The following is a 21,017-nucleotide window of genomic DNA, read 5'->3' on the forward strand; positions in this document are numbered from 1 at the left end:
TGGGGAATAACGAAACATTATCGGGCGGCTTCGTCGCTACCATCACCGATGTTGCCGCTGCTAAAACTTTTGGTGGTGATTTTGCCAGTACTACTCTTACTTTTGACAATACAGTGGCTGAATGCTGCTGGGTTCGATGGCAGTAACAACGAATAACGAAATAGAGCAACTGTGGGTAAAAACAGACGCTTGCGCAACATAGGCTCAGTCAGCGTTTTCTACACATAGACTGGTATAGCCCGAAGTAAACATATATGTGCTATAAAAGACAAAGATATATGCTATAAGTGAAAGCTTGAAGCAACATCGGATAAAAGCGCTGGTAGCAGCATTAACTGAAAAATATGTACATAAAGCTGCATAAAGTCTACGTGATCAAATACATGTGCCCGACAAGAAAACGGCATAGGGAGGGGTAAGAAGATAAGGAATGTTAGTATATCTATCGCAATGGTAGTGGCAAAAGTGATTGCGATGGTGAAGCCTCTTTTTATGCATGTCTGTATCGCTCTTTTATTATTAAAAATTATCATAGGTCATGTATGACTATATGTTGGTCATTGCACTACTTAGGGAATTAAGTTCCACTGTGACTGACAGGGCATATCAATAAGTGAATAGCATAGTAAAGTAAGGGTGGCCTATATCATTAAGTGGTTGCAGTTTCTTAGAAAAACTAGGTGTAGTTATATGAAGCTTATCTTTTATAAACATATAGAGTATACTTGATTCTCTATTGAGAGCATTATTTATTAACTCAATAAGTTTCAATAATGTTTAATGATGTGGTTAACATAACTTAATATTTAGATGGGCCATATTATAACTTTAATTTTAGATCTGGGGAAATCATATCAAATAATTTTTCCAGCATAATAAAACAAAGACAATCAATAATTTTGAAAAAAATGACAACTTTAAATAATATAAAGATATGGAATTTTATCACAGATAATAAAAACTGCTTATTAACTTGTAAAGAGATAAATAAAAATGTAAACAATGTATTTGATTTTATTGAAATATATTATTTTCTTATCACTAAGTCAGCTTGTAAGTTGTAACACGAGCTTTTTGAGCTCGGCTATAGTCTTATCTCCTATGCTCCCGCACAAAATCACACATGGCTCAACTCGCAGTGACCAGGTATTTACATAACCGCCAAGCTGATGACGTAACTACTGCATGCAACCTCGAGTCTCGCACAATTCAATATCCGGACGTAAAACAAAACTTCATGTGAACAAATATTTGAATCTCACTTTTAAAAGTATGAATTGTTCATTCATATTTTTTAAATTTATTTCTATAGCAATAAAGTTTATGAATTACTTTTCAATTATAAATAACATGAAAAGTAGACATTGATTTTAATTCATCTGTAAATTACTATACACGGCTTTACGAAAAAAGTTGCTTCAAAATAGTAAATATTCTCATAGAAAATTAATGCTTGAAGGTATGAAAGAAGATTATCAACTTGATAAAAAATGTATTGACTTGAATAAAAAAATTATTTCGATTTGATACAAGAATTATTGAGTTCACAAGAATTAACATTATATGTATAACGTTATATAACAATTAATACTTAACATATTTTATAATATTTTTTTTTTCAGTTTTTGAGGAGGTTTCCTGATGCGTTCCGGACTAGGTTGCCTGATCTGGATCGAATTTGAAATCAGATTGACTTAAATTCCGATTTGTGAATACAAGATTTCTTGTATTGTAGCGAGTTTTCGTGGTTGCTAAATTTCATATTTTTTCAATAGTGTGATAATTTGGTTATGTATCCCCGGTAGAATTCTGTGAGATTCAAATAAGTTTCGATCCATTCGTTATAGCTAATTTCAAAGGCTACAAAGTGGATACAATATAAGTAGACAAATAACAGCTAATAAAATAAACAGCCATCTAAAATAGGAACACTTTTGTTTCTAACACAAGTAGGTAACTGTAGAGTCAACGATTCGATTTATTCTATTTTCGTCCTCTTCTGTAACTAGTATCATGATGACTATTTTTTATCTAAAATATTGCCCATAAAATAGCTAATAAATAGGTAAAAATTACTACTACATATTTGTTTTATTTTAGTGCCCTAGAGGGCACTCGAGTAAATTTACAGTTAGAGTGGGTATAAGCAGAGTGAAGCCATAGATGATTTTTACCTCAGAAGTGACGGAAATCTCTTATACCAACTCTATACGGCGAGCACAAAAATTTGGACCAATAAAACCCTGTAGCTTCACTCTGCTTATACCCACTCTATTTACAGTAGACTGGGTATAAGCACTGGTTATACTCTATTTACAGCAGTCAGTGAATAATATTATTTATTTTATTTTATTTACAATCAACAAGATGACATAAAAAAAATATTTATTTTCATTTAAAGATAAAAAGATGAAGTGAGTAAAATTTTAATAGAAATATTTTATTGAATCTTAATTTTCTTTGATTAATTTTTTTGTAAACTTTTTTTGCAAATACTTGAGTGGAAAATTTTAAGGTTGAATGTTGTAACTACACTATCATATACCACGCTAATATTTTTTTTTTTCAGTTAAATTTTTAAATTAATGAATTTCATATCGAACGGTAATCTCAATATTTTTAATTTCTGGAGCATCGAGTCTCAATGCAGTATGTTGATAGAAAGAACAATGGAATTTCTCTATCATTAGTCAGTATGCTGAAGTTATTTGTTTCTGAAAGAGTTGCCATCAAATTCGTCGCGCAAAGAAGAACTTCTGAGAAACTGGCCATGAATACCACACCATTTTACTTGTGTTTAAAAGGTAAACCTATTGGACTCCAATACTAATCGACGGAATACATAAGTAACAAAAATTTTTTTTTCAATTTTCAGGTGTTATACTGGATTATCGCACTGGATACATCGCACGTATGTTCGAACGTTACGCTAAACGTGCTCTAATTGACATCAGAAATCGAGATCGACGATTGAGCTTAAACGACGTCAATTCGACCTCGATCCAGGTGGCGTGGCAATCGCACATGATTCTATATTATTTAAAAAAAAAAATCTCGTTAGAATTTTTTAAAAAGTTTTATTGAAATACGAACGAAAGATTTTTTTGTCGAGGCATTCAACTTTTGTCTGGATATGTTGTGAATATTGAAAAGTACCAAAAAAGTCTTGAAATTCCATGCCTTTTAGAGGTAATTTCCAAAAGTCTTATTTTGCCATACTTTTCCAAGATTTTTAGACAACTCTGAAAAAGTATTGATTTTGGCAACCATCAGGATTGCTCTTACTTCAAAACTCTAAGTCTTATTTTTTAAGACTTCTTCCGTACCTAAAATTTTCATTCGGGGAATTGGTTAGCTTTTATTAAAGCTAAGGAAAAATCTAGCAGCTGAGTAAAATAGCTAAGTAAAGTAAAGTAAGTAAAGTGGCTAAGTAAATGATCTAGCTTTGGGTCCCTTTAACTTGGCAAAACTCGATAAAATATAAAAAGAACCACGAATAGTAGAAGTGCCATAATGGACGATGAGTGACGTCCCTCACCATGGGGTGAAACGGGCCTGCATTTGAATATTGCGTCTAAGGTTACTAGTGTGCTGACAACTTGACGAATTTCTCAATTGATATCTCAGTAAAATATTTACATTATAAACTTTTATTCACAGTATTCTATGCTAACTTTAGATAAATACGCCCCAACTAAGATGAAATTTAGATTGTAGCATTTTATTTTTGATGTAATTAAGTTATAAGTAACAATTAAATTATATCTTATTATTCAAATTAACAAATTATTATTATTTTTTTTTTTTGAATTGATAGTTGAAAAAAACAACACACATTTAATTTGTTTATTTATAATTTCATTAAAGTTGAAACTAAAAGATATTTCCCGTTATTGCTTTTTTGATTTTTTGGTCTCAAATGGATGCCAAATAATAATCTAGTTCGATAAATTTTTTCAAAATTTTCATGGTTGTTTTTTTAAGATAATTGATTTGAATTAATCAAGACTATAAATTAATTTATTTGGCTACATCCTTTCCTTAGATAAATTTGCCATAGTGATGCCGCGAGACGAGAGTCTGCTCTCTCTCGTCTCGTTTCGAGTTTGAAAGATTGTCTCTCGTCTCGAATATTCTCATCTCTCGTCTCGTCTCGTCTTCTCTCGGTCAACAATTTATTCTTAGTAGTTTTTTTTACAATATATAAATAATAGATTTATTACTTCGAATTTATCATAAACTTTTTTTTAATTTTTTAATACAAATTATTTATGCTTAGATATTATTTGGTTATTTCAGTAATTTTTCTGCGAAAAACAAATATAATATGGAGAATAAATATATGTTATCTACTGTACTACAAAAAAACAAGAAGCCATATAAATCATATTACAATCAACATTGATGGAAAAAAACAAAAATCACTGAACCAAAAAAAATCTTATTGAAAACAAGTAATATGAAACGGGTCAGAAATGTGTCATAAGTAGATTGAAAATATATAAAAACTAAAAAAATAAAAACAAGAACTAAATTATTTGTCTCTCGAGTTTTCTCTCGCATATCGACATCGGTGTCTCGTCTCGTCTTGTCTCTCGCGACGAGAGAAAATTCGTCTCTTGTCTCGAATTTTATCGTCTCTCATCACCTCTCTCTCTCGTCTCGTCTCGAGTTCTGTCGCCTATCGCGGCATCACTAATTTGTCATAAATAATCAATTAGAAAGATAGTGGCAAATGTTGCTAAGGAAAGGATGTAGACAAATAAATTAATTTGTAGTCTAGGTTAATTCTTCAGCCATTTTACACAATTATTTTAATTTTTTATGGCAAATATTGCTATGGAATTACTAATTGCTTGAAGATTACTAATTAATTTATCTGATTACATCTTTTTCCTAGATATATTCGCTATAATAAATTAAAGGAAAGCTATTGGCAAATGTACCTAAAGAAATAATGTAGCCAAATTGATTGATTTGTAATCTTTATTTGATGGAAGTGTCCTAAGCTCTATTTGCCATAATAAATCAAAATTATTAGGTGAATACATCCCAGGTTAAAATTAGTCTCGAAATTCAACACTGAATCTCGTTTTGACGTCGAAGACTGAGCTCGATTCTATGTAGATATACACTATTCGACGTCGGAACGAGGTTGAGGGGAGGTTACAACGAGGCGAAAAATAAAACATGCACGAAAAGACTTAATTAATTAATATTATGATAAAAGATCAATAGTATTGATTGAATTGAACATAAAAATGATAATAAAAACCATAAAAATGATAAATTTATCAATTTTTTATGTACTGTTTTTTCTAACCTGATTCAACCTCGATAAATCAAAAGACGTGAAATATAAAAAAAAATGGCAAAATTTTGAAGTACAAAGTTGAATAATTTGCTGGATAAAAAAAAAAAAAAAAAAAAATTAGGTGCTTTTTATTATGATATAATTGACATGCGTTATCGTGAAAAGTTTTCATATTTAAACTTCATACCAAATTTACTTTAACCTTTCCCTAATAAAGTAATCATAAATTAATAAACAGCTCATGTGAAATTGAGGCTTTCGGGGACATAAATCATAAATTTATGTTTTGTTTTTATTTCACTCATTTTGTTTAATCATAATAATAGTTTACGAAAATTATATTTGTACTTTATTTTCTATTTTAATTTGAGCATGATGAAGTAATATAATTATTAATTAATTATATATAAAAAATTACAAATCTTTTTGCATAAAATGAATCGAAAATTAAAACACATATATATTATATGTAGCTGAGGGAAAATAAATTTACGAAAATTATATTTGTACTTTATTTTCTATTTCAATTTGAGCATGATGAAGTAATATAATTATTAATTAATTATATATAAAAAATTACAAATCTTTTTGCATAAAATGAATCGAAAATTAAAACACATATATATTAAATGTAGCTGAGGGAAAATAAAAAAAAAAAAAAATTCTGTTGTACCATCAATGGTAAGATAACCAACACATACCTCTACATAAACACACGTATATGCATGAAGAGAAAAATTCAGGAGGAGTGATAGGCGCGGGGTATGGCGCGACGTATCCGAAGAAATGTGGACATTTCAATTTGAAAATTTATTTTTTAGTAAGATTTGTTATCTGGCTTTTATTGAGTTGTATATCTTTTTAAATATTCGGTAGAAAAAATTGAGAGTTGGCTTATTAGAAAGAGAGGCATTGATATATATAGTGAAAGTATTTTTAATTTTTTTCTAACATAAAAAGATAAAAAAAATTAAAAATCGTGCCGTCACAGACCGCTGACTTAAAATACTTATACGGTAAGGTCTCGCGCTCGGGTAAAATTGAGGCGAGACTCTACCAAGTCTCTTGATATGCATTTGAAATATATTTAATTCTTGACTTTTTGGTACTACATCTTTTTGTACAAAAAAAATGAACAGCTAAAAGATTTCGAATACTTGACGCTTCTTTTTGTCGAAAAAACTCGGTTTTTTTTTTTTGTTATAATATCACATCTATTTGGAAAGTTTTAATTATAATAGATTTTTTTTATACGTTGACGAACCAATTTATTATTTATTCTATAATAATAAAACATCGATTGAATTTTTCCTTTTAAATATCTCAGATTTTTCTTTTGAAATAATATGAAAATACTTGCAAGTGGAAACATAGCTTAAAGCATCATTATTGAGTATAAACTATATTAACCCAACAATATATGGCGCGCGCACCATCGATGCGATATTGGATACTAATGTAAATAAAGATTTTTTCACATCATCTACTATTACCTTGCTGAATTTTGTTTTATAATGTTGTCAATATTGATTTGGACTTTGAAAACCTAAATCTTAATTTTTCTAAAGTTGTAAGATTGCTCTGGAGTTTTGAAGAAATGTCAGCAAAAAACGCAAACTTTTTAATTTGATGTTATTGTTTAAGAAAAAGTATACATCTAAAAATTTCGATTTTTTTTTATTAAAAAGCTTGATATCGATTTATGGGATCAATTCAGAAAGAGATTTCTCTATCTTACTGAATTTTTTTATCTTATAATTAATAAAAGCGTGAAGATTTTGGAGGGTGAGGGGTTTGCTCTATGTCGCTTATATATAAGCACGGTAGTTATTTTCGTTTCCCCACTTTTTTTTTTCTTACTCGACGCGAGGCACTACCGTGCCTTTGATCATATTTTTCATTGTATTTTGTTAGGATTCGAAGTTCGTACGGAAAGGGTAGCCACCGAATGCACCTAAAGACTCAAAGGCCCTACAATTATAAAAAGAATATATTAAGATGCTCTGAACCTGCCGATTTTTTTCTAATGAATAAAGGTTTGAAAAACTTTTTTATTATAGTGAAAGGCACCCTCAAGCTCCGATTTTACATCCAAACCAGATCCGATATAACATCCAAACTGGATCCGATTTTATGCATAAACTAAATCCGAATGTATACTCAAACTGGATCCGAATTTATATTTAAACCGGATCCGGATTTTGTTTTAAAAAAATGTTGATTTAAAAAAAAAAATATATGCTTTTTTTAATTATTTTTTTTTAACAATCATTATTAAATATAATTCTAGCTTAGACAATTCAACCTAAATTAAACTAAAATTCCGGATTTTGCGGGGATCGATCTCTGGGCTATTCTGTTCAAAGTCGGCAACTCTATCCTAATTGACCACGGCGGCGTACATGGAATCGATGAAATCAAAAGTCCTTTACAGGCGTAGAAAGTTATTTAAAAAATTACAATAAAAAAACTTGATATGATTAATACTATATATATGCAACAATGTATTTAATATTATCAAAAAATAAAATGACATTCTAAAATTAATTTTTTTTTTTTTTTTTCAAAAACTTATAAGTTGGATCCGTTTTAAATCAGGGACACCGGATCCGGTTAGCCTTAGCCAAACCTGACTGAACCCGGAGATAACTTTGAATAAAAAAATAAAGTCCGATTAAAGTCCGGCAATCCGGATCCGATTTGGATCAGGAAAGAGTAAGGAAAACTGGATCCGGCTAGCCTTAGCCAAACCTGACTGAACCCGGAGATAACTTTGAAAAAAAAAATAAAATCCGATTAAAGTCCGGCAATCTGGATCCGATTCGGATCGAGAAAGAGTAAGGAAAGCCGGATCCGGTGGGCTTCAGCCATATTTTTTTATTTCAAAATGAATATAAGTTTATATATAATCTTATCAAAATCGTAGGGGGTCAGGCAGATGACTCCGTGATTTGACTAAGAATGCCCCATATATATATATAAATTTTATTAATAATTATTATTTTTTATTATTTATTTATTGTTATTATTATGTATATATGTACGTATATTTATATAATATGAATAATAATATTATTTTTTCAAATATTATTTTGTGATGTGTGCGCGCGCATAGGTGCAAGCAGACTGCAAGCAAAAGTGCCAGCAGAAGTTGAATGAAGAATGTGTGTGAGTAAGGTAAGTGTAGGGCGGGTCTTGTTAGTGTGTGTAAAGTGTTATAGCGCTGCAGTGGCAGCAAAAGTCCCAGCAAAAGTTTGAATGGAGAATGTGTGTGAGACAAACAAAATTTTTGAGTTATTACATATTAGAGTGTATAGTGTATGTGTAGAGCTATTTTTGTGAGTGTGTGAGTATAGTATTGAGTATATATATATAGTTTATTATTAAGATTTACATATAATGTTTTTGTTGTTGTTGTTCTTTTGAAGATATTACAGGTTTGATTTTCATGTTGCCGATATATTGATATTTTCATATTTTAAGTGTGTTGTGATGATTAGTGTGAGTATGTTTGTAAGAATATGAGTATGAATTGTTGTGATCGACTAATGAATAGACGTAAGATGTAGCTTAATAACAGCAAGATAACGAGTGAGTGTGACAAGAGAGAGTGTGATTGTTTGATATTTTGCTTCAATTTTACTGCAATCATATGTTTGTCCATTAGAATGATTGTATTGTGAGAATGAGTGAGAGACTGAGTGAGTGTGTTTGTGCTAGTGTGTTTGTGATAAGAAGTGGATGTAAGTAATTGAGACAACATAGTTAAGGTAGTTTGAAGAGAGTCCATTGAGAGAGCGTGTATTTGAGAGTTGATTTTTACCTTAACAATGCTGAATGACAGGCTATTTATGTTTGTGTGGGTGAGAATGTTTAAATGTGTGTGAGTGTGTGTTTGTAAAAAGTGATGTTGATAATGATTAATGATCATGGTGAGGTGGCGCCGCTGGTGATCGAAGCTGCAAGCTAGCATCCATGGTTGACTATCCAGATAGCAGTGTAGTCAGATGAATTGTAATAAGAATAACCTCAAAATTACCACGATGCTTTTTTTGGACTCTTAATCGATGAAATTAACAATTCACGTAACTTCACCAGTTGTAATTATGATTACCACTTGAAGTACGAAAAAAGACGCTTGCGATAAACAGGTTGGACAGAGATAGAGAGAGAGAGAGAGAGAGAGAGAGAGAGAGAGAGAGATTGATTGATTGATTGATTAAAAAGTTTTATTGTCTAAATTTTAAACAAAATTTTTAACTGTTTACAATTAAAGAGTTTGTAGTGTATTTGTAGAGCTATTGTTGTGAGTGAGTGAGTATAATATTGAGTATATACATATATATTTGATTATTGAGATTTACATATAATTTTGTCACTTTTCTTTTAAAGAAATTACAAGTTTTATCTATTTTCTATGTTGCCAATATATTGATGTTTTTGAATTTTAATATTTTAATATTTTAAATCTGCTGTGGTGATTAGTGTGAGAAATGTTTGTGTGAATTTAAGTATGAATTGTTTTGATCGACGAATGGATGAACGTAAGATGCAGCTTAATATCAGCAAGATAACGAGAGAGTGTAATAAAGAGAGAGCGTGGTTGTTTGATATTTTGCTTCAATTTCACTGCGATCGTATGTCTGCTCATTGTTGATATGATTGAGGAATGTATATGATTTGAGAGAGTGAATTTTTGAGAGTGCAATTGAGTATGTGCAATTAAGGTGATTTTTGAATGATAGAATGATTTTATTGTGAGTGTGAGTGAGAATGGCTGGATGAGTGTGTTTGAAAACAGATGATGCATGAATTTATGGTAGTATACTGTCGTATGTAGGTCGAATTACAGATATTAATTTATTAAGATGATGATTTCGTTTGTCAGATGTTTGTGCTAGTGTGTTTGTAGTATGATTGAACCAGCATAGTTGAGGCAAATTGAAGAGAATCCATTTTAAGAGAGTGTAATTGAGAGATGTTTTTACCTCAACTATGCTGGAGTTTTTAGGTGTTAGAATGATTGAATTGTTTGCGTGGGTGTATAATGTGTGTGTGCTTATGATGATGGTGATGATGAACCGGTGACACATGGCTCATATGGTAGAGGCCGCAAGCTAACATCCATGTTAGATGATCACACCAGATGGCAGTGCTGTCAGGAATGTGTGACGTAGTTGATTGTGCTGATAATTATTATTATTATGATAATGCTGAACCAATAACCTCAAAATTCACCACGATGCCAAATTCTTTTTACTTTTACTTCAGTTTGCGTAACTTCACCAGCGGTAATTATTGTCACCATGAGAAGTACGCAAAAAATCACTTGCAAAATATCTAAAAATAAAAAGCCCGTAGGCAGACTTCTGCAGTAACTAATTTTTTAGCAGAGCAATAGAAGAGATGATGTGTGCTATACTCACAGGTCAAAGAGAGAGGATAGAATAAAGAAAGAGAGAGAGAGAGAAAGAGATATTGATTGATTGATTGATAATAAATGTTTTATTGTCTAAATTTTAAACAAATTACAAAATTGGTTGATTAAGTGAATATGTGGGTGCAAGTGTATGCAAAGTGAGAGGTATGTGAGTATTGTACATATGATCTTCTTAATGTATATGTAAATCAATAAGTCGGTAAGTGAGTGAGTGATAGGAGTGAGTAGTTGAAGGGTGGTTTGCAATTTTGAGTTTTCAAGGTAGGTTGGCAGTGTGTATGTGTGTGTTTGATTGTGCAGCTAAATTTCATTTCTAAGTAATCTTGATTTAAGCCTGTTTTTGAATGTGGTGACATTATCAGCATCTCGAATTGACGAAGGAATTGAGTTCCAGATAGATGGCGCTGTAACAGCGAATGCTCCCTTGAAAGTATCAGTTCTGTAGTTAGGTATGAGTAGGGCCTGTTGATTCAGAGAGAGAGAAAGAGAGAGAGAGAGAGAGAGTCAAATATGTGTGATTACTACCATGTTCTGTAGTGTAAAGTTCCTGTACTGCTCCAGTGTCAGCAAAAGTCCCAGCAAAAGTTTGAATCAAAAATGTGTGTGAGCCAAGTATGTGTTAGTGTAGGGCGGCCATGTTTGTAGTGCTAGTGTTCAAATCAAACTCTGTGTATTCGTATATACGAACATTATTTCATAAACAACCCTTATTATTATAAACAATTCCTATTATTTAAACATTGATATTAATGGAAAATTATTGTTATGAATAACCCTTCATATAAACGACGGAAAAAGCAGCCACAAAATTATGTGAAGGATATTTTGGAAAAGAACATTTAAGTAGACATTCGTGGAGTTGAAAAAAATCGAATGCTTTTTCCGATAGAAAACCGAAGACACTACTTGACTAATCCAAAGTTCGCGAGTTTGAAAAAAGAAGAAGAGCTTGAAAAAGAATAACACTTCGGTATTGGTTGACAAACCAAACCGTGCCAATGTACTCACCAATAGATGGGTAATTAAGGTAAAGCAAAAGGCTGATGGATCAATTGAAAGATACAAAGCCAGATTGGTAGTTAAAGGCTGCCAACAAATAGCTGGTTTCGACTATGAAGAAAAATTTAGCCCAGTTGTTAAATTCGATTCAATACGATAAATATTAGCAATTGCAGAGGCCAAGAAAATGCACATTAAACAATTTGATGTAAAAACTGTATTTTTATACGGTGAACTTGAAGAAGACGTATACATGAAGCAGCCAGAAGAGTTTTCTGATGGTACCAACAAAGCCTGCAAGCTGCAACGGAGCCTATATGGTTTGAAGCAGGCACCAAGATGTTGGAACTAAAGATTTATCAAGTGTCTCGAAAAATTTGAAATGAAATTACTTGATGCAGATTCATGTGTCTTCAGATTATCAGATGGATCTGATGATACTTTGATCCTTGCCATCTATGTCGATGATAGTTTGGTAGTGTCAAACAACAAAAGAAAAATAGATATCTTGTTGAATCATTTACTAACCGAGCTTGATGTAAAGATCAGCTCATTAAATGTTTTTAGGTATTCAGCTGAACAGACTACCAGATGGCTCCGTTGTTGCTCATCAATCCTTGTATGCCAAAAGGATACTAGATCGTTTCAGCATGAAGAAAGCCAATCCATTCATCATTCTTGCAGACAACTGCGAAAATCTAAGTGTGCTGAAAACAACAGAATATCATTTATCCCTGTTGAACGTGCCATATCGAGAGGCAGTTGGCAGCCTGCTGTTCCTGTAAATGATTACAAGACCTGATATTGTATATGCAGTAAACACTATTAGCCAATATTGTTCCAATTATCAAAAAACTCATTGGGATGCGGTTAAAAGAATATTGAAATATATAAAGGGAACTATAAATTTTGGTATTAAATTCTCACTCGGAAAGGATTTAATTTTTGAGGGGTTTTCTGATGCAGATTATGCTGGGGATATAAAATCAAGAAGGTCAACTTCTGGGTATATCTTGAAATTAGGTAATTGTCCAATAATTTGGAGTTCTGAAAAACAGAAAACAGTGGTGATATCAACAGCTGAAGCTGAATTCACCGCTGCTTGTGATATGGGGGCAAAAGTTAATTCAACAATTACTAAAAAAAAAAATTAAAACCACCTGCTCTACATATTGATAATTGTTTCGATTAACAATGGACAATTTAAAACAAAAGCTAAACATATGGATATAAAATTTGAATTCATTTTTGATGGGGTTAAACAAAATAAATTTGTACCCATGTACATAAATACTGACATCCAACAACATATGTGTCGTAAACTGTGAAAAATTGTAATTATTCTATGATCTTTTGTTTGTAATTAGTTAGGTAATATACACATGAAAGTGGGAGTGTTGGAAATACGGGTGAATATCTGCATTACTTACACAAACACCGTTATATTATATTTAATGTCTAATGCACCTGACCGTAGAGGCATTATTGTGATGTTCTGTTTAGAACTCCATCTCTATAGTCATTTCTATTCTCACCGACTTTGTAAGTTCGTAACGTGAATATAATCCTTCTTCCAAGCTATATACTACTACCGAGCACATGTTTAAATAAATTCCATTTATAATACTAAAGTATTTTATCGTTTATTATTTGTGGAATCCTTAATTCAACTGTGATTAATCAACATATTAATATTTATTTTTATTTAGTCTTGAAAATATTCTTATTTTTCGATATAAACTTGGAAGTTAATCATAAAATAAAATTAACAATTTTCATGTCGGTACAAAACGTGTTTCAAAAGTTGTTTTTTTTTCAATATGCTTGCTTTTGACTGTATAAAGTTGAAACCTTGTATATTTTTTTCGAGGAATAACAAATACTCTTAAACCGATAAAATTGAAAAGTTGAGTTTGCATGTCAGAGTGAAGGCGTACAAATTGTCTTGAATTTCGGAAAAATATATTCAAACAATGAGCATCAACTTTCTTATCTTTTTGAGTATGATTTTTGTACTCTGGGGTTGTAAATATCCTGCTGTTAAAACAACATATTTTTTTCGCATTAAAAATTTATTATGTTGGCAAATAGAACTATATATACAATGCTCCGGCCACAAAGATTTTCTTGACCATTTCTGCCTTTTTTTACCGTTATGTTTTAGCTTTGTACTTTTGCCAATTTGGTGAAAATAAATTTACGCGACGCATCAACACAATATATATTCATGACCTAAAATATTTATATATATTTTCGTGAATTATTCATTGCATAAATTGATTATATAAATTATTAATTTATAATTGAAAAAATAAATGAGAAATATTGACAAAATTCTATAATTTTTATGATTTTTTTAATCAGTTGTTGTATTTTTATGGGCATAAAAGTAATAATTTTTAATTTTAAATGGGTCAAGTTGTAAGGATTAGAATATATTAATTATAATAATAATTTATTTGACACAAGTACAATTTCTGTCGGTTATTGTACTTATTCTTAGAGGGAGTACAAGCAAATATTGAATGCAAGGAGGATGCGTCCGGGGCACCTGCGTCACAGATAAAAGATTTTATAAAATTCTACGTAGCACCCTACACTATTTTTGGTCGTACAATCCTGTTTTTTTTAATACATGGACAGTTGTCTATACAGATACACGCTAGTGCTTATGCCATTAAACATTTTGGACAGTGGAAGGGGTAAAAAGTAGTCACTCTGTCGTGAGGCAGTTTTAGTCCCTGGCACATACATACATAGACCATTCCGTCTCGAATAGTCACGAGCTCAAAGTCGTGAACGTTTGTTGAAAATTTTCAAAAACGAATTTTTTATTATAAAAATGATCATACAGTTGCTGAAGCAACTGTGCCTTCCCTGCGGGGGGAATTTCAATTTCTTCATTAAAATTCGTGATTACAAATTTATTTTATTCTCTATTGTTACAATGATTACTGTTACAACTAAAAATTATTCATCATTTTGTTTGTTCCTGTCATATTTTCCATGATAAATTTAGTAAATTTAGTATCTTTACTTGGTTTAATAAATTTTTTTTATATTTAATTATATAATACATTATCAGCATTGAAAATTTTTTTTTTTTTTTTTTTGCTAAAATAATTTTACCTGCACATGAATTATTTGATAGATGATTTCTTGTATTTTTCAATTCGAAATTTATCTTTATTATATTTTCATTTTTCTTGTCTTCGAATTTTATATTAGCCTCTGTTTATTATCTTTTGTTTATTAACTTTTCTCACTAATCCTTCAGTGATCATATATATTTTGTTCAACTTGAATATTTAATAATTTATCATATGTTAATAATTTTCCTTATCGTTTCATACATTTTATTGATAACGGTACCTCAATCAATCCATGATCTTCATTTGCAGTTTCTCTTACATCTTATTTTGTCACTCTCATCACATATATCCATCGTAAATTTTTTACCAGTTCCTCGTTCGTTTTTCCATTCCTTTATTTCACTTTTATTTATAATTCGTGCTCGAATTGTATCACTGTATTGAATTTTTAATTTAATTTTTTACGTAAATTATATTCATTTCTAATTTTTGACTTACCATATTGTGTATTTTTATTTTTATGTCATTAATTTTTGGTTATTATATGTTGTTTTCAATTTGACTGAAATGGATTCTGATTATTCTCGACATTATTATATCTTAGGTCACATATATTGTATTATTTTCTTCTGTTTTTTTTAAAACTTGCCATTTCATTTTTATTTTCTGATTATTTGATATTTTCTCTTAGATTTCCATTCGCATATTAAGAGGGGGTAACATAATTGAAATCATATTTTTTTAAATATATTTAGTGGTTTTTTTCTTTCATATTTTTCCGTATTTATCATGTTTTTCGTTATATTCAGTGATTCTTTCATGATATTTTGCTATATTTTTCTATATTTTCCTCTATGTTTACTGACGTTTCCCCGATATTTTCCCATTTCATCGTGTTCAGATTAATTAAGAGACTTTCGAGGGATCTATTATGGTTGAAGGGGGAGGAGGGAGGGAGAACTTTATTAATATGTTCCTATATTTATCGTAATTTTTCTTATATTTACTGATTTTTCTTCGATATTGACATTCTTTTCTACATTTTCTTTATATTCAGTGAGTTTTCTTTGATATTTACTGATATTTTCCTGATATTTTCTGATGATTATCGGACTTTTATATATTCTATATTCAGCGATTTTTTCTTTATATTTAGTATTTTTTCCTGTATATTTGCTGATATTTTCCCATATTTATCGTTTTTTTCTTTATATTCACTGATTTTTCTTTGATATTTTTCTATTTTTTTCTACATTTTTCTTTACATTTACTGATATTTTCCCATACGTAACGTATTTTTCTTCATATTCAGTGATTTTTCCTATATATTTACTTGTATTTCTCGTATTTATCCTATTTTTCTTTGGATTGAGTAAGTTTTCATTGATATTTACTAATACTTCCCTGATATTTTCCCATAATTATCGGAGTTGTCTTTATATTCAGCGCTTTTTTCTTCAGATTTCCTGATATTTTTTTATATTTATCGGTTTTTCTTTATATTCAGCGTTTTTTTCTTCATATTTACTGATATTTTTCCATATACATCGTATTTTTCTATATATTTAGTAATTTTTCCTCCATATTCACTGGAATTTTCTCATAATTATCGGATTTTTCTTTATATTCAGTAATTTTTCCTTTATGTTTGCTGATATTTTCCTATATTTATCGTTTTTTTCTTTATATTCACTGATTTTTCTTTGATGTTTTCCTATTTTTTCTACATTTTTCTTTACATTTACTAATATTTTCCCATAATTATCGGAGTTGTCTTTATATTCAGCTCGTTTTCTTCAGATTTTCTGATATTTTTCTATATTTATCGGTTTTTCTTCATATTCAGCGACTTTTTCTTCATATTTACTGATGTTTTTCCATATATATCGTATTTTTCTTTATATTCAGTAAGTTTTCCTTTATATTTACTGATATTTCTCCGATATTTTCCGATAATTATGAGAGTTTTCTTTATATTTACCCCTTTTTTTTTATATTTACTGATATTTTTCCATATTTATCGGTTTTTTCTTCATATTCAGCAATTTTTTCTTTATATTGAGTAATTTTTCCTCTATATTTGCTGATATTTTCCTATATTTATCGTTTTCTTTCTTTATATTCACTTATTTTTCTTTGATATTTTGCTATTTTTTTCTACATTGTTCTTTACATTTACTGATATTTTTCCATATGATTTTTCTACTTAGATTAAAAACTTCTACTATTTTTGTTTTTTCAAATTTTATTCTTACTATTTAAATGAAAGATCGATAAAAAGAAATTCCGAATCACCGATCGAAATATATTTTTTGATTAGCGCATGCGTACAAATTTTTAATTTAGAAGAAATCGTTGTAAATAGTATATCAGTAATTGTTTGAACACTCGATTTGAACACCTTTGAATGAATAAACGCAAAAAAATTATTTTGCATCCAAAAAATTCTTTATAAAAATTTTCACAGCCAAGGATATGATAAAAATTGCGAGTCCAACTTTTTAAAGTCCCTTCATTCATTACAAAGTTCGCGATGACACCTATTATTATAAAGAATCGTCTCACAATTGAAAATGGGTGGTTCCAATATTTTCAAATATAGCCTTAGTTGTAGAGATTTTGATGAGGAAAATTTTGAAACCAAATAGAACTCTGTGACATAATTTTATCGTCTTCGATTTTTATATTAGCCTCTACTGGTAGTCCAGTCGAAAGTTGGTTGAGTTTGCTCACTTGTAAGAGAACTTTGGAGAAAAATCATGAGTATAGATAAGAGGGTGGGAAACTGATTGGGATAGAGGAAAAATCGCGGAAAAATTTCTGAAGGGGGGGAAAAAAATAAAAAGTTTTTCTATTTTGAATAGCGGGTAGGATATAGGGTTTACGGAAAATTTGTGAAGGAGAAAGTGGTAGAAAAAAAAATTAGCTAAATTTCATTGTAGGTCATTTTCAGGGTTTATAGAAGGGTTAAGGATATATAGGGGTTTTAAAAATTTTTTGGGTGCGTTCGATTGGAAATCAGGAGGAAATAAATGACGTAGGAATGAGGGAAGCAGTCTCCGTTTTGGTCTGTCATTCGTCGCAGTTCGTCGTACGATGCGGGCTCAAATAAAATAATAATAACTAAAATATGAAATAAAATAAAATTGATAGATATTTTAATTTCCAGATTTTTATTGGCTTATGATTTTGAAAACTTCGTTGTATCTGTTTTCAGATTTGTTAAAAATGATAGATGTTTTTTTTTTTTCTATTGATGATGTGAAGTTGTTACAGTGTTTTTGTTTTTATTATTATCTCATTGATTTTTGGTTATTATATGTTGTTTTTAATTTATGTGAAATGAATTCTGATTATTCTCCACATTAGGTCACATATATTGTATTATTTTTTTCTGTTTTTTTTCAAACTTGTTATTTTATTTTTATTTTTGTTTGTGATTTATTTGATAATTTCTCTCAGATTTCCATTCGAATATTAAAAGGGGGTAACATAATTAGAATCGTACTTTTCTTGATGTTCAGCGATTTTTCCATGATATTCTGCTGAGTGATCCCGCGATATGACGATAGAGTACGATATGGTCAAGACGATATATCCGATATATCGTTCATATCGACGACCTAACATAATTTTTTTATACTAATAATAACAAATATTACAAGTATAACAAGTTACAAGTATCTGCAACGTTTTAGAGTTTTATTCGTTGACAAAATACTTTTTCAAGGAAAAAAAAAAAACAGAAACCTTGTCTTAACAGCAGGGTATTTACAGCCACAGTATTCAAAAATATATATAAAAAAAAAAATAAGACAGCATTGTTTAAAATATTTTTTAGCCTCCATACCGGAAAACCAATTTGGACGCCTTGACCCTGAATATAAAATACATATCCAAGTAGAAAAAATATATTTAATGTAAATATAAATAAAATTTAGAGGATATACAGTTTTGAACCTACTAAAATTGAATTTAGAAAAAATTTAGAACAAGTATAAGTTAAATCTAGAATATGTACAAGATTAGACAGACTAAAATTAAACTTTTTCTAAATTTTTTCTTCATTTTTTCTTCATTTTTTGTAAATTTTTTCTGAATATAAAATAAATTTATTTTATATTTCTAACTAGCGGAAATACCCGGCTTCGCCCGGGAGTGGTATTTCACAGAAAATTTGATTTTTTTTATTTAAAAACAATTGAAAAAAAAAAAACAAAATAATAAATGTAAATCTGACATTAGTTCATAGGGCAGTATGTTCCCTTTTTTGACAGCAGCAAGATGAGTATTCTTGATCTTTCATATGAAGTCATGCATTATATTTTTTCTTTTTTATCTTTTGAAGAAAGGATAAATTGCAATTATGGTAAGTTTTTTTTTTTATTTTTTTTTGGTTTTGGGGGTTTCTTATAAATGTGATGGTTAAAAATGAATCTGCACCAAGACTCATGTCTATATCATAATTTTAAAACAAATCTCATATTTATTTTAATTATAAATGCATAAAATTCTATTTTATCCAATGATGTAATGAATATTTTTAATAAAAAATGAACCTATAAATTAAAGTACGAACATAATTTTCATTGAGATAAAAATATTAAATATCTTACATATTAACTTATTCCAAAGCGAAGAAAATATCAATAGTAATTTATATATTTTTTTGTAATTAAATTATTTGACAAAATTGAAATTTCTTTTTTATATTGTTATTATTATTATTTATCTACCTATTATAAGACTAAGTGAATCTGATCTTATTCTACATTACCATCATGATTTCTTCATGCTAATATAAAGCCAGCATTTGATTACATATCATATGTTTTAATTTATTTTTTGTTTTTATTTAAATTTTATTCGGTATTTTTTTTTTTTAAACTCTTGAATGTAACAAGTTGTGACATTATAAATTATTTATATTAAATGTATAATAATAAATTTATAAAATGCTTTTCCAGTTTGCAAATCATGGCACCAAGTTAATCAATTGAAATGGACTGACATAAAATGTTTGAATTTACTTGATTTCAATCGCAAACAGCACATATATTTATTGAAGAAATGTCCCAATTTATATTCTATGAAAACTATTAAAAGAATATATTTGCTAAAAGAATATACTTATAATAAACAATATCTACATAAAAAATATATTTACGATTTTACCTCTGGTATATCAGGATTTATTTTTATGATTACGTCGGTGACAAATTTTTCAACTATTGATATTCGTTAATTTTGACTCTTTGTATCACTATATCATTTATTTTTCCTTTAAAATCTTCGATATTCTCATTCAACAAATTTAAAACGATCTATTGTTGTTTAAAAAATATTTTTAAATTAATGATATATAATATATTCAAACATCATTAATTTACCTTTTTGTCTTTATTATCTTGTAATATTATTTCTTTTTTTTCATATTGTTTTTTGTAAATACTTTCAATTTTTTCGGTTTCCTTAATTTCAAATATTTTTGCAATAATATCTATTTTGTTGAAATGTTGAAATTTTATTATTATCTAGTCAATGTTTGATGATAAAAAATTGAAAAAAAGTATTTATGAATTATAGTATTTATTTTAGTATTATAAATTGTTCGAAATTTTGTAAAATTATAAGAATTTGTATCTGAACGATAAAATTCAAATTCTTTTTCATCCATTGTTTTTCCTATCTGTCCATACCATTTTTGAAGTCTTTAAATATAGTTAAATATAGTTATATTATATAATTATTAGTGGTATAATTATATAATTACAAATACTTACTTAATAGCTTCCGATATATCAGGATTCATTATTGTAATTGATGTTTTTATGGAAATCAAATTGAGATCACTATTAAAATTGTTAATTTTAACATTTTTTATAGCAATTATATCATTCATTTATCCTTCAAATTCGTCGAATTGATTCGACCAAAGCATCAAAGTTATCTGTCAACATTAATATATATTTGTAATAATTATATTGTTTTTTAAAAATTTATAATTACTTTTGCTTTTGAATCATCATTTAGGATTTTTTCTTGTCTTTTCAACTGTTTACCATTTTTCTTGTCTTGTATATATTCATGCATATGCCTTGGACTACCGATGAAACTTGCTGGTAAAATAAATGTTTGCCCTATACTATTTACATTTTCATCATTTTCGAAT

General features: G+C 29.1%; 1 long non-coding RNA gene across 2 annotated transcripts; it reads left to right on the forward strand.

Moving 5' to 3' along the window:
- The first annotated feature begins 88 nt into the window (after nucleotides 1–88).
- On the forward strand, nucleotides 89–5,267 carry LOC122857628. 2 transcript variants are annotated; one of them, XR_006374250.1, is made up of 3 exons: nucleotides 89–415; nucleotides 1,623–2,804; nucleotides 2,876–5,267. It is a non-coding gene; the product is annotated as an uncharacterized LOC122857628 (long non-coding RNA). The 2 variants fall into 2 exon arrangements; XR_006374251.1 differs by having other exon boundaries at nucleotides 322–432.
- The last annotated feature ends 15,750 nt before the right edge of the window (nucleotides 5,268–21,017 follow it).

Source organism: Aphidius gifuensis, linkage group LG5 (assembly GCF_014905175.1).
Source record: "Aphidius gifuensis isolate YNYX2018 linkage group LG5, ASM1490517v1, whole genome shotgun sequence".
Taxonomy (NCBI): Eukaryota; Metazoa; Arthropoda; class Insecta; order Hymenoptera; family Braconidae; genus Aphidius; species Aphidius gifuensis.